The sequence below is a fragment of the Otolemur garnettii genome, unplaced genomic scaffold (genome assembly GCF_000181295.1).
Source record: "Otolemur garnettii isolate 467f Iridium unplaced genomic scaffold, OtoGar3 scaffold00063, whole genome shotgun sequence".
In the NCBI taxonomy this organism is placed as follows: domain Eukaryota; kingdom Metazoa; phylum Chordata; class Mammalia; order Primates; family Galagidae; genus Otolemur; species Otolemur garnettii.
The window spans coordinates 7,156,331-7,168,146 of record NW_003852458.1 but is presented as its reverse complement, the minus strand read 5'-3'; the positions used below and the strand labels follow the sequence as shown (position 1 = coordinate 7,168,146).

Below are 11,816 nucleotides of genomic sequence, written 5' to 3'. Positions count from 1 at the left end.
TCAGGAGCAGTGAGGGTCATCCCAGGAATTGTAAACCCTGTATTCTTTTCTTTTGGGGGGTACTTTTAATCTGAGTATAGGGCAGAATCGACAATTGCCTGCACCTACTAAAAGATAAAGGACAAAAAAAAAATCTGTCCCTGCTCTTACAGAGATGCCTGAGACCTCTTTAACAATAAGAAGTGCCTTTTGGGCGGTGCCTGTGGCTCAGTGAGTAGGGTGCCAGCCCCATATACCAAGGATGGCTGGGTTAAACCTGGCCCCAGCCAAACAACAACAACAACAGAAAAGCTAGGCGTTTTGGTGGATGCCTGTAGTCCCAGCTAATCGGGAGGCTGAGGCAAGACAATAGTCTAAGCCCAAGAGCTGGAGGTTGCTATGAGCACTCTACCAAGGATGACAGAGGGAGACTCTGTCTCAAAAAAAAAAAAAAAGAAGTGCCTTTTATTTCATCGAAAGGAATGGGATTGAAAATGTAAATACCTGGACATATGTCAGGAGCAATAGCTGCTATCAGCTCCTTCTTTGAAGTAAGCTTTCATGAGGAAGTTCAGGGAGAAAAGACACCAGGAGGAGAGCCTGCATCCTGTCTGAGGCTTCCAAGAGCCAAGCAGAGAAAGAGGACTGGTAGCCAGTCTTGTGGCTTTGAGTGTGAGTGAATCCCTCTTGCTCTCTCTACATAGTTCTCATCCTGTACAGAACAGCAAAGTGAAATATCTTCCTGGCCACAGGAGAAATGTGGTGTTTTTCAAAGTGTAGTCCCTGAGACTATGGTGTCAGAATTATCTGGAAATGCTCTTTAAACACACAGATTCCCAGGTACTCATGCATACTCCTTTCCAGAGGGGTCTCTGAGTCTGGACCCAGGAATCTGCCCTTCTATTCAGCTTCCGGGATGGCTGCTGTGAACATTAAAACTTGAAAGCTACTGCTTTTGAGGATGAATAAAATAATGATAATACTGATGAATACCAGTTTTGAATGGCCTAGAGGTAGACATCCATGGACGCTATTTCGTAGGGTTTGTTTTACAACCCTTTCCTTATATTATGGTATTATTTTTTAAATTACATAAACCTATGCATATATCATTTGTCTTGATACATAATGTGATCTCTGTCTATATATGCCTGTAAACTATTTTCATTTCCTTTTTGCAAGGCTCCCACCTCCTTTGTCTGCACTTATCTCCTACCAGGCCCCTAGCAACCTCTTGCAGCCTAGTCTCTAGTCTCCTTTATAATCCCCACACACACATACAAACATGAGATTGCTCAACATATATGAGTAGGTGTTTCTTTCTTTTTTTTTTTTTAGAGACAGACTCTCACTTTGTTGCCCTCAGTAGAGTGCTGTGACATCACAGCTCACAGTAACCTCCAGCTCTTGGGCTTAGGCGATTCTCTTGCCTTAGCCTCCCAAGTAGCTGGGACTACAGGTACCCACCACAACACCCAGATTTTTTTTTTTTTATTGCAGTTTGGTGGGGGCTGGGTTCAAAACTGCCACCCTTGGTACATGGGTCTGGCACCCTACTCACTGAGCCACAGGCACTGCCCAAATAGGTATTTCTTTTTGTATTTCTAAAACAGAAACATATTCTACAATTTGTTTTCCTGCATCTTGCTTTTCTCACTCAACAAAACCTATAGAAATACTCCCATATTTCAAGGTTTGGCTTCAGTTTATTCTTTTAAATGTTTGCATATGATCTCACAGTGGGGATGGATCATAACTTATTCAGTCATTCCCCATTACATATACGTTACATATACGCTTTATTTTTTACAGGATAGACTCTTACTCATAGCATAGATGACTGTGGGTTTGAGACAATAATGATTGATCTTAGTATTCTTGCAGGAGTTTATGTATTCTTATTTTTTATAACATTTGTCAGTTTGCTTTCCAAAGAAGATAGTATTTATTTGAATAGTAATTCATAGATTATTTCCTCTTTATAATTTCTCACTATGAAAATTTATATTAGTAAACAAAATGTAATTAATCATATAAATTTATGATATTGAATTTTAAATGTGCTTCATTTGCAACATTCTAATTTTTCCAAGTATTCTTTATAGGGCTCTGTCACCCAATTTTCACTAATATTGCATAAAACAAGAAAATTTTGAGTTCTGAGGTGCTATGAGAATGTAAGCAAGAAAACAAAACAAAAACAGACTGTCTGCAATGAGGCTATCCTCCAAATAGATTAGATGGGCAGAAAGATAGAGACATGAAAAACCTCTCATGTTTGCCCTGCCTTGCCAGCTGCCAAATCCGATACGATCACTGCAGTGTTAAATATGCAGGACCAGTCAAGGTTAAAGGATATTTTCGGGGAATAATAGCAAGTCTCCTCATTTTTAAAAAAAAGTGATATGAGGAAAAAAAGAAATGTGAGCTTGCTTGATTTACATCCACCCATCCTTGTCTGATGTGAACATCTCTAAGTGTCTGGCCAGGCATCAGGGTGCTCAGACAATTCACCTTCAGGTCAGTCCCAAAGTACCATTTACAATTTATGGGAGATAGCAAGATTCAAAATGGGAAGTTTGAGGAAGACAAGAACTTTAGCCGGGCGCAGTGTAATCCTAGTACTCTGGGAGGCTGAGGCGCGTGGATCCCTTGAGCTCAGCAATTCCAAACCAGCCTGAGCAAGAGTGACACCACATCTCTACTAAAACTAGAAAAACTAGCTAGGTGTGATGGCAGATGCCTATACTCCCAGCTACTGGGGAGGCTGAGACAAGAGGCTTGCCTGAGCCCAAGCATTTGACGTTGCTGTGAGCTACGATGATGCCACAGCACTCTACCCAGGGTAACAGAATAAGACTCTATTTCAAAAAGAAAAAAAGGGAGGGATGAGACAGGAACAGTAGAGGAGAGCAGAAGAGGTGGGGAAGGAGGGAAGTATTAGGCCTGCGAGCTAAAGGGGGAGGGGAGAAATAGCTTAATTATGGAGGAAAAGACACATACAGAGGATAGCCTGAACAGGCAGAGTTGCCGTGGAAGCACATTCCAGGGAAATCTTAAGAGATTACTTTAATAATAAACCATGCATTCTTCAGCAAGCCATCACGAGATTAACTACCCTTTTCCTGGGCTGGGAGCAGAGTCTTTTGCTTTATTTTATGTTTTCCTTCTCCCTCCTTCAAAGGCACGTTTTTCACAAAGAACAACTGTCATTTAAGGACCATAGTTTTTAACATCGCATTGAATTTTCCTCATCTTAATTTTCTAAGCGTGAATTTCAACGGTGATAAGGAAAGTCCACGGTTTGGGCAGGGTGAACCTCTGGGTGGGCTTTGGTGTGATTCTCCAGACGGAAAGACGTGCATTTTAGAACTAATAGAAAGAAAATAACTTAGATGTGACAGAAACAATGTTTCACCAGGGATAAAAAGAATTAAATGTATTTTCTTTTTTTCCTTAATGTGAGCAGGACATTGAATTACTGCCAGAAGCAATATCAGTGCCCTAGAGATATAAAAATACATTTCCAACCAGAATTCTCCACAGTCAGCTCTTCAGATTCCTGTCTGAAACAAGAGGTGTCCATTTTAACACACACCAGTGTGTTTGAGTCCACTGCTCATAAATGAGCTCTTTTCACTAACATCTCTTGAAACCATGGCTTATAATAGATGAAATCATTTTCTTCCTCTAGCTACTTCCACAAATCTCTTTCATTTGGTGGGGATGTAACACATAAACTTAATATTTCTGATAAAAGTCTTTCAATTTAAAAAATAGATTTGGGGGTTCAAGTCTATAATACTAGCACTCTGGGAGGCCGAGGTGGGTGGATGGCTTGAGCTCACGAGTTGGAGACCAGGTTGAGCAACAGTGGGACCCCAAAAAAGTAGCCGGGTGTTGTGGCAGGTGCCTGCAGTCCCAGCTACTTGGGAGGCTGAGGCAAGAGAATCACTTGAGCCCAAGAGTTTGAAGTTGCTGTGAGCCATGAAGCCATGGCCCTCTACGGAGGGTGACAAATGAGACTATCTCAAAAAAAAAAAAAGAGAAGAAAAATAGGTTTGCATAGGTACTTCTGAAATGAGAAAATATTATATATGGAGGTTAAAAAAGAAACCTATTTCTTTAAAATTGTTAAAGCCTCTATTTGCCTGAAATTGGCACCATCCCTCTGGACTTCTGGATTTTAGAAATAAAGCCCTGTGATCTAAGATGTACCAGAATTAAAGTTCTCTGCAAAAATATTCTAAGTACCATCTTATGACTAAAATTGATATACCTCTTATCATTCACATGTAGCCACTTTTTAAATTCAATATTAAAATTTTTTTTTAACAGATAATCTCACTCTTGTCTAGGCTGGAGTGCAGTGGCATGATCATAGCTCACTTGCAACCTCCAACTCCTGGGCTCAAGCGATCTTCTCCCTTTAGCCTCCCCAGTAGTTAGGCACTGCACCATCATGCACAAATCATTATTATTATTATTATTATTTTGGTAGAGCTTGGGGTCTCACTATGCTACTCAGGCTGGTCTTGAACTCATGGCCTCAAGTGATCCTCCAGCCTCAACCTCCTAAAGTGCTGGGATTACTAGCGTGAGCCACCATGGCTCATTTTTTAAAATAACAGCAAATTACCTCAGAGGAATATTGAAAACTATCAGCTTAATGCTCCCTATCCCCACTGGGGTGATACCTACGGCAGAAACAGTCCTGGTAGACGCCTTGGCCAGCTGTGCTGCTTCTGGACCCCTCACTCCCCCTGTAGGCTTGCTGTTCCAAGCCTGACCTACTTGAGGGCAGACACTGCCACTCACATTTAGTTACCCCAAATTATACAGTGGTTTTGCAGTGGGGGCTAGGCGTGGACCACAAAATACATCCTTGGTGTCCCATGAAAGCCTGATTTGAACTCTCAGTTTCCAGAGGTAAAATGCAAATCCACTGTGCTGCTTGGTCAATAAAATCAATAACTCCCTCCCATCCGAGACAAAATTTGGCATTTACATGTTTACTATACCCTGCTTAAAAAAAAAAAAAAGAAGAAGAAGAAGAAAGAGAGAGACATGGCTTTCACAGGAATAATTTCATAATTCTTTTAAAAAAACAAAACTTCCATAGATGTTTTACAATTGTTCCTGATTTTAAAATATGGAGAAAATTAATCACTAGCTTGTTAACGTAGGCTAGGATATGCTGTGGAGTGCCCTTGTGGCTGAGCACCGTACTTGAATGTCAATATTTTTAAATATTTTATTTCTTACAGCTCATGTTTTTCAGAAAGATATAGGAAATGTTATGGAAATTAATACAGATAAAGTCATGTTATGTGTGTACGTATAGCTGTATATACACTGTAAGGGAAGCCAGTGTATAATCTCTGTTTATATCAGACATAAGCTTATTTAAATAGGTCATATAAACATGAACATATTTTGTTTATATCGATTTCACAGAGAGGGTATTGGTTTTATGTCTGTGTATACAGGATTATGTTTCACATATAAATACACTATATTTTGTATATACACGCATAGATTCCCCACCAATTTAAGTGCACCCTCATCTGCAATGAGACTTCTTTAAAGGGAGCCATCGCTTGCCCAACTTGAGACACCGCAGATCCGACTAGGACTCCACCGCTCCTTGTCAGAAAAGTCGAGAGTAAAGGCAGCTCTTTGTTCAAAGGGCCCCAATGGGTCGGGACGACTTCGTGTGCCACATCGCTGGAAGTGGCGATTCAGGGACGGATTTGTGAAGTGCAGCTCGGTGGGTCCCACCCCTTTCCTGCAGAGTTTCCCCTTCCTGTCCTTATTTGCCCCCTCCCCCGCACTGCCCCCACCCCCGTCCCCCGCGCCGGACAGGCCCCGGGCTTTCGCCCTCCCGAGACGCTCTCCTCTGCCCGGTCACCCGCGTCCCTGCGATCGCCCCCAGCTGGCGGGGCGCGCGGAGCCCGGGGGAGCTGGGCCACCGCGGCGCGAGTTAATAAACAGTTAAGTTTGGAAGACTCAGCAGACACGTTGAGGGGGAGTTACCCAGCTCAGGCAGCAAAAACATCCCGGCACATTCCTGGGGAGTCCTCAGCTGCCAGCATCTGATTAGAACCATATCTCTGGCCGGGAGTGGCCGCGCGGCTCGAGCTCGGCCGGCGGCTATTTAAGCGGGGCCCGCCGTGCCGGCTGCGCGGCCCCTGCAGGCTCCGGGCGCCGGGAAGTCATGCTCGCGTCGCCGAGGCGCTGCTAGCCGGTGAGTAGCCTGCAAGCCCTGCTTCCCTTTGGCTCCATTTTTTTGCGACTCTTGCTCTCCCCCACCCCTTGGGCTGGGGGAATCTTAGAAATGAGACGATGTACTTGTGGAAACCAGCGGTTTTGTGGCCTGACATCTGAGGAATGCGTCCACAGAATGCCTTTACCTTAGGGGTCGGACTCCAGATGCCCAGCTTGTGACATTTAACAAGCGCCTCCTTTTGTGTGTCTGTGAGAGTGTGTGCTTGTTTAAAAGGTCTGCGGGCAGCCCTGGTAGGACGCTGGTGTGGCCCCTGACCGCCTAATTAACTCCTCGAAGGGTGTTTATTTTTTCTGTGTGACAAAGGCTGGGGACCTGGTTTGTGCCCAAGAGACGCTTTCTCTTGGTGACTGACAACATATGGCATTAAAATGTGAACTTTGTCTTACACCGGCATTCCTAAGGAAGTATCTGCCCAAAGGACTAAACAAACTTGTTTTAAATCCCCAGAGCAGGGAGCAGGGTGCAGGGTTGCGATGGTGCTTCCTTGACTGCAGTAAGCTGGTTAAAAAGATTAAGTAAGAATTTTAGAAAAGCGGGGAAAAATGAACCGGTTAAAACCACGGAGCTCCAGTCAACGTAGCAGTTTTCATAGCATAGAGCTGACTGTTAATTGCTTCTATGTCTTTCCCTTTTGACTTAATTCTGGGCTTGGAATTCGGGTCTGCAGTTAGTTTCAGCAGGGAGCTGTTTGAGTCTAAAGGGAAATTTAACTGGATTAAAAACACTTAAGGAATCTGGATGTTATCTCCACCCCATCCACCATCCCCCCACCTCTTCCCCTTTCTTTTTAGTTTGTGTTTGGAAGGAAGAGAACCACTCTGTAAAACGAGAAGAACAGAAACAAACTTCCAGACACATGGAAAGACTTAAAAATTATGGAGGGGCAACTTCATGAATAGTAAATGTTGCTATTGCTCTATAAAGTGACTTAATGAAAAAATTTCTGGCCTTAATAAGGCAAAGCAGGGGAGTAGGGGAGAAGAAGGTAGGACATCAGAAGTAATGGCAAAGGAAAGAAGGCGGCTACAAATGCCTTCTAGATAAGCCTCCTGGAATGGCTTTGATGGAATGTATAATTGATCCTCCTTTCAATCTTCAGCTTGGCTCTTCACACAGAAGCGCCTACTGGCTATTGGGGAGGAAGGAACTGGTAGACCCCACGGAGCACTGACACTGCCAGAGGGCTTGTCCCTGAGCTTGCTTCTTACCCCACAGCCAGACCCTGACCAGGCTACTTTTCTCCCAGCCAGGGACCCCATCCACCCCAAGTTCTATCTCTGCTCTCCTTGAAGGCAGACAGGCCTCCTCAATGACACTGTAAAAAAGGTGTATTGCCTTGAGAATTTAGGAGTATTTGAGGTTTGAGCCCCCCTGGATCTTTGGGAAAGACTTTTTGGTGAAGTGCTAGATATGTGGAAATTAACAATTCCACAGTTACTACAGCACAGAGAGTGCAATGGAGAAAGTCTCCTAGAGAAAGCACGGAGGAGGCTGGGTAGTCTTGGCAATGTGTATTTCTGAGACGTAACACAAATTCTTAAACGGTTTCTTCTAAGGCCAACTGGATTTTTTTTTTCTTATTGGTGAATAGCTTAACTTCCTCCTTCCCTTCCCACTCCCAGATAGATCTCTCTCTTCTTATCCAAATGACTGACTGGAAACTGGTTCTTCTTAAGCTATACCCACCAATGTTTGTGGTTTATTTGTCTTTTGAGACAGGGTATTGCTCTAGGGCCCCAGCTGAAGAATGGTGGCAATCATCATAACTCACTATACTGTCCACCTTCTGGACTTAAGCGATCTCCTGCCTCAGCCTCCCCAGTAGTTGGAAATGTGAGCACACACTACCATGCTTGGCTAAGTTCCAAAATTTTTGGAGAGATGGGATCTTGCTATTGTCTAGGCACATCCTGGCTTCAAGCAATCCTACCTTGGCCTTCCAAAGTGATAGGATTACAGGTGTAAGCAACCACACCCACCCCCTCCTATGTTTTAATGCATGATCCCAATAAGTAGATGATAGAGGAATGTCTTCCAACTTTGAGCTCTAACACATACGTTTTTGATCACATTCTGGTGATCTTGGACAAGTTGGTCTTCACCTGAGGATGTAAGCCAGAGGAGGGAGCACTTGTTAAGGAGAAAATCCCGTGTTTGCATTTCTGCTTTATAGTTTTAGATTAAACTGAAAGTCCAAATTCCTTCACATTAGGCCTATTTGTTGCCTTGGTTCAAAGGCTAAAAGGATTTCACCCATAAGTCTTGTTTGGGTTGAAGGGTGTTGCTTCTAAGGCATTTGTTGGCATGAAGGTGCTACTAGGACCGCTGGCAGTTGGAGGCCAAATTGGGAGTGATATTTATTGGGCACCTCAACCATGCCTTGATTACCTGGACATGAAGAAAGCAGGAATACATGGATTGGCCTTGCAGAGTAGCTCCTGGCCAGCAGGAGGCTTTGTGGAGACACTGGCTCTTGTTCGTACGTGTACAGCGAATATGTGCCGCTTCATTTCTGATTCTACCGTCCTATGTCCATAAAACTTTGGAACTACCGACTTTTTTACCTGGATAGTTTTGAGGGAGTCATGTGATACTCTTCCTCATTCTCTTCACTTGAGGATTTAATTATTGCTTTTCTTAAAGACAAAGCTAAGATGCTGAAATACTTGGGAAGGCTATGGGAAACTGAGCTGTCCTGGGGTTTTAAGTTGCCCTAGGTGCTCATCACAACATACATCCCCAGCTGGAAAGGTTTGAAAGCAGACAAGGCAGGAGGTTTAGGTAACTAACGCAACACATAAGGTTTCCTACCCTTCAGACAGAAACACAGTGGGAACTAGATTGGCAATATGAAACACCTGAGTAACAGGACATGGTATTTTAAAATTCTATCTGCTGATGTTATGTAATTCTAAAGCCGAAGCTACGTCACCAAATTGCACAGAGGTTGACCCTAATCACATTTAGATGAAATAGCATTACCATCAAATATGTGTGTTTAAGGGAAATTTAACTCATGACAACATATCCTAACGAGATTAATTGTGAGAACCAGAAGGAAAGCAGCCTACCTAGTCATTTCTTAAAGACAAAAAACAGGCAAATTCCTGATGAGGGGAACAAATGATGCCGGGTATGGACATTCACATACTAGTTGCTACCTCCCTTTTGGCATCATTGGGTAGTGGTTGGGAGTGGGGCCGCCTAAATTTAGATCCTAGCTATAGGACTGCAGATTCCATGGCCTAGAGCACAGTGTATTAATCTCTCTGGACTTTAGCTTGGCATTTTTTTTTTTTTGAGACAGAGTCTCACTTTGTCACCCTTGGTAGAATGCCATGGTGTCATAGCTCACAGCAACCTCAAACTCTTGGGCTCAAGCTATCCTCTTCCCTCAGCCTTCCAAGTAACTGGGACTACAGGTGCCTTCCATGATACCCAGCTATTTTTAGAGACCATCTCCTGAACTCAGGCAATCCACCCGCCTGGGCCTCCCAGAGTTCTGGGATTAGAGGCATGAGCCACTTCACCCGGCCCAACTTTAGCTTTCTTATCTGGGGAGAATAATAATATCTACCCCAGGGTTTTTGGGAAGACTATTAATCTAACCTATTTAGAATACTTTATTTCATCTGATTTCGAAGGGTGTGTGTGTGTTGCCCTCCTCCCAACCAAGTTATGTATAGTCTTTGTGGAAACTAAAGGAAAATAAAGAATTCATCAGAATTGGATACCCCTCACCTTCCTGGAAATGGTTAATTATTCAAGCCTTTAATATTAACACAGCCAGTCCGGCATAGTGGCTCATGCCTGCTGTAATCCTAGCACTCTGGGAGCCCATGACAGGTAGATCACTGGGCTCTGTAGTTCAAGACCAGCCTGAGCAAGAGTGAGACCCTGTCTCTACTAAAAATGAAAAACTGAGGCAAAAGGATCACTTGAGCCCAAGAGTTTGAGGTCACTGTGAGCTACAATGCTATGGCACTCTCCTGAGGGTAAAAAAGTGAGACTCTTATCTCAAAAAAATATATATATTAACACAGCCAGCGTTTGCTTGTGCTCATCCTAGAACAGACATGGAGTGATGTCCGCTCTGGACCTACCTAGAAGCAGGCACTTTGGTTTGGTCAAGATGACCTTGCCTGATTCATTTAAGTCTTCCCCACACCCTCTTAGACTCCCTGCAGAGAAGGAGCAATCTTTCCCCAAGTCAGCATTAAAACAGAAGAAAGTGGGAAGGGAGCGACCACCCAGACTAAACTGAGTGACTAGGCTAGAAATAAAAATTCTTGAATGTGCGTAGGTCCCATACTATCCTTGCCCACATAGCTGGGCAGGTTGCCATGGTTACTCCCCTTCCCGAATCCTTCTCCTAGCCTGGAAGGAAGCCTGCCTCTTCAGGGCAAGCAGAATCTGAACAAATTGCTTCCTGGTCTACAAATGGAAATTACTAAGTGAAGTAGAATCTTCTCTCTACTTACAGTGCCTTCCCCTTTCCCAAACTTGTGTTAATCCCTATTCTTAATTTTCTAACCTTTCAAGTTCTTACATCATCTAGATAGCAAAACATTAAAGCTTATGAAATTTCAGGAACACAAGTTACTGCTTCAATATAGAAGCAGCCTGGTAGTTTTCTTTAGTACCACAACTTATGCAAGTGCCTTTTAACTGCCTTAAACTGGTAAGAATTCTGATAGAATGGGGCAGGCTGAGTGAGTGTTAAGTTGTATAGAAGTTACCAGAAAGCAGAATGTCTTGAGGTCTGCCACTTAGATATTCAGTTAACCACAGTGTAAAGGGAGTGGCAAAATAGGAACTAAGAATCCTAGAAAGCTGGATTTGAAACATTGTTCAATCTGGAAAAAATGTGAGGGATACGCCAGGTGGCCATAAAGTTCATGTGCCAAAAATTGCACATGAACTTTATGGCCACCCTGTATAACAAAAGGTACCCAGTTTCTCTCTAGCATATAATGCAAAGTGTGACTTTTAAACATACTTAGATTTTTATGTGACAGATGAACTTCCTTATAAGTTCACATTTAGCAAATTAATTCAGCCTAAAGATGGGGTCCTTCCTTAGCTCAGTGTACAGTTCACAGCTAGAGGTAACTCAACAAAAATAGCAGTTCTCAGAGCATGGTTCCCAGACCAGCAGCATCAGCATTACCTGGGGACTTGTCAGAATTGCAAGGTCTTTGTCCCCATACCAGATCTACTGAACCAAACTCTGGCCATAGGGCTTACTCAGCTATATTTCAACAAGCCCTCTCTGTGGTCTGAAGATACTTCCATAACTCAATTGTTTTATCATTCACTTGTTCAGGGGAAAACATAACAAAGTATTTGAATTCCTTCACTCCTGGAAATAGTTAAGCAAAAAACATATAACCCACAATGCAGTTTAACAGGATCACAGGATATAGAAAGAGGAAAAAGCATAGATCTTGAGCATATCCCAAGTATTGCCTTTACTTCTTTCCCTCTCTGCCTCCCTTCCTTCCTCCTTCAGAGTCTCACCCTGTCACTCTGGGTAGAGTACTGTGGC

At 43.3% G+C, this 11,816-nt stretch overlaps 1 protein-coding gene across 1 annotated transcript in view; it reads left to right on the top strand.

Annotated features, from left to right (window-relative positions):
• The first annotated feature begins 5,828 nt into the window (after positions 1-5,828).
• The window catches only part of DAB2 (DAB2, clathrin adaptor protein), a 65,501-nt gene continuing 59,513 nt past the window's right edge, over positions 5,829-11,816 (top strand). The window contains exon 1 of the mRNA XM_012807058.2: positions 5,829-6,226. The gene's annotated coding sequence lies outside the window, so the exon portion shown is untranslated. The remainder of the gene's footprint in view (positions 6,227-11,816) is intronic.